Consider the following 3,587-nt stretch of genomic DNA (forward strand, 5'->3'; position numbering starts at 1 on the left):
TAAAGTCCGTTATATATTTATAACATCTCCCGTTAATACGCGTTTTAAATTATCTTGTTTAGGTAATTCACGCACCCGAATAAAACTAGAGGGACTAGACTTTCCAAATGACCAAAGATGTTACTAGGTCAAAGTGGTCAACATTCATTCTCATCCATTCATCCATCTCTTTCTCTCTACTACTTCCTCCATTTTCTCTCAAACTCCAAATCCAAAGATTCATCATCTATTTTCGTTCTAGCAAGTGTCCATCAAAACAAATTGCATTTTTGGAATCCTTGCAACTTCCTCTTCGATTCCATACCGATTTCATTACATTTGAGTAACTTTCTAAAATCACTAGATTTTGTGTTCTTGATGTTTTTAACTTATAAAGTTGTTAGTTAGTGTCTATGGCTCAAGTCTAACATGAATAAATGATTTATATGCTCGATCTCGTTGTTTTAGTGTAACTAGCATGAACATGAAAAGTGTGTGTTTGATTTTGAGTTTTGGATGATTTAATGTTGTTGTTAACATAAAGTGCAAGTATTAAATATGTTCCTAGTATCACTAGCTTCAATTTGATGTGCAGGTTGCTTTAGAAAACTTCATAAACTTGATTATTGATTTTGGTGGATTTGGGTTAGGGTTTGATGAACTTGAAATGAACCTTTGATGCTTTGAATGACATGAGATGTTATTATTAAGTGTTTAGTTGTATTGCATGTTTAATTATCTTCGAAACGGCATATCTTTCGTGTAAATTGGTTGCTCGAATCATTGAATTGCATTTATGAACTTGAATGCATTAAATGATGAGCATTGAATGTGAATTGGGTTGTTGCAAGTATTGAATTATTTGTTGATATGTGTTTAGTTGCTTTCCTCGTCAAAATACCTTCCCGATGATATAAGATACATGTTTTGGTTGTTTGCGGGTAATAAATTGAGAATGTTTGAAGTTTGGTTCGTGCATTTGGTGTTGCAGCAGAAACAGGGTCTGCATACCATTCTGGACGCCGTCCAGATTATTGGACGCCGTCCAGGCGTTCAATGCTAGACGCCGTCCAGCAAATCTGGACGCCGTCTAGTTACACTGCCAGTTTCTGTTTTGTTTTACAATTTTACAAAAAATGTTTGATATGCTACGCACCTCCGATTCACATGTAACTTGTTCTAACATGCTCATATATGATTAAAAACCTCAGAAAAATAGTTCGGGACCCGACCCGAACGTGTTGACTTTTCGTTGACTTTGACCCGACCAAAGTTTGACTTTTTATCAAACTTAACCAAATGTTTGTGCAATCGTCCTAACATGCTTCTATACTAGTATCTTGCATGAAACTTGACAATTTGATTTCACATGCTACATAATCGAGTCGTAACGAGCCATAGGACTAATTGAGCATCTTTGACCTATCGTGTTACCGTTATTGATACAAACCTATTTGTTTAGGTCAAGACAAGCATTCGTTCTTGCACACGTTTACTTGTTGAAGTACTTTTACATACCTGCACTCAAGGTGAGATCATAGTCCCACTTTTACTCTTTTGAACTTACATTTGGGATGAGAAAACATAAACGTTTCTTTTTAACTAAGTGAACACAAGTACAGGAAAACAAACATTCTACATACGAGTTTAGAACAAAATCCTCAATTCGATTATCATTATTTACACTTGCCGGGTGTAAGCGAGAACTTATGTTGTATGGATCCATATGGGTTTGACAAACCCTCATTCAGATGGTTCGCTACCGTTTACGAATGGAATATATTTTCGAGAAACAGTGTATGTTCTAACACTATTGTGATGGGGTTCTATGGAAGGAATGTTAAGCATTGATAATTGGGTGCTCGTGAATATTAACTTTTGGAATGTATTACTATTATATCAATGTTACAAATCTTGTGGTTCACTTGTACTTACTTACTTAAACCTATGATTTCACCAACGTTTTCGTTGACAGATTTCTATGTTTTTCTCAGGTCCTTGAACGTTTTGTGATACATGCTTCCGCTCATTACTTTTGATACTTGCTTGGATGTCGAGTATACATGCATACGTGGAGCGTCTTTTGGCTACTTTCAAATTGTGTCGCATATGTTTCAATTGTACTTTAAACTTTGTTATGTAACTAGTTGTCGAACTACTTTGTAAACCTTGAAACATCTTTACTTTTGAAATGAATGCGACATACTTTTGGTCAAACGTTGTTTTAAAGACTTATGACCACGTAACGGGACCTAAGTAGTCGGTGCCGTCAATGACAATTTTGTCGGGTCGCTACAGATGGTATCAAAGATATCCGGCGTTTGATCCCGCCGGTAAAGAATCTCCGATTTGACAAGATCTGGTTTTTTGTAAGTTAGGGTTTAACAAAGTTATTTTTAATACGAGTTTATTATCCGATTATACGAGTTTAACAAAGAATCTTAATGATATGCGTATTCCTGCGCCAAGAACTCGTGCGTATCACGTGTTGGGCGCACACTCATTTGGTTAGTCCCGCATGCAAAATCGGGCATACGACACAACTTAGCTTGGCGCGAACGAAAACAATCTTATCCTTATTTAAGTCATAATCTTTTCCTAATTATTATCCCGTTTAGTAAGGAAATTAGTTTGAGAATAATCAGGACTTATTAAGGATATCTTGGGTTAAGGTTCACTATAAATATAAACCTTAAACCTCATTTATTAACAACGAACACAACAACATCTTGGGATACTCGGATTACAATTACGATTACTCATATGGTACAGAAAGCTTGCGGTAACAAGGTATGTTCCATGAACATATACCCTACAAAGCTGCACAGTGGCCATTGTTACGATAAAACCAACAATGGTGGACTTATTTTAACCACCCTTCTGTAGATCATCATTTCTGCTAAGGCTCACCGTAGACCGGACCTTAGAGTTAAAACCAAGCGTCCTTAAACATTCGTCCATTACAATCAACATGTGCCTAATCTGATCATAAGATACATGTTCAATCAGTAAACTTCGTACAACCGTCATATAATGATTTTTACGAGTCGGTGAAAACTGGTTGAAACTTATCATAATTGGTTTCATCAATATTACCTTCCAAATTATGTAACATATCGTCTAAATTATTATGATAACCATCATTCTCTGAATCACAATTTCAATCTTTTGCATGAATCAATATTTTCATCATTACCATCATCACTACGTCATAACATTAGTGTTATTATCTTCTAATAATTCTCTATTCCATGACCAACAACCATACTCATCCAGAAAGCCGTTTACTATTAAATGTTGGCTAATTAAACTAAGGTCCGCATAGCTATTGAAATTTTGGCACTTTTTACATTAACATGGGGCTTTCTTTTTTTGTTTTTCACTCGATCCACGTCGGCAACTTTTATAAATTCGAAAACTTTGTAAGATACTCATGACTATGACGTAGTATCTCGTAAATCCATTTTCTACGTCCCATTTACACATATACAAATAGATTACTTAACAAGATGCATGAATGCCATGTATACGTAATTGTTGTATGTTGATATGTAAATCCATATTGATTAATTTAGCAAATAAGATAAAATCAACAACACAAAAAACAC

This window comes from Rutidosis leptorrhynchoides, chromosome 8, assembly GCF_046630445.1.
Source record: "Rutidosis leptorrhynchoides isolate AG116_Rl617_1_P2 chromosome 8, CSIRO_AGI_Rlap_v1, whole genome shotgun sequence".
Taxonomy (NCBI): domain Eukaryota; kingdom Viridiplantae; phylum Streptophyta; class Magnoliopsida; order Asterales; family Asteraceae; genus Rutidosis; species Rutidosis leptorrhynchoides.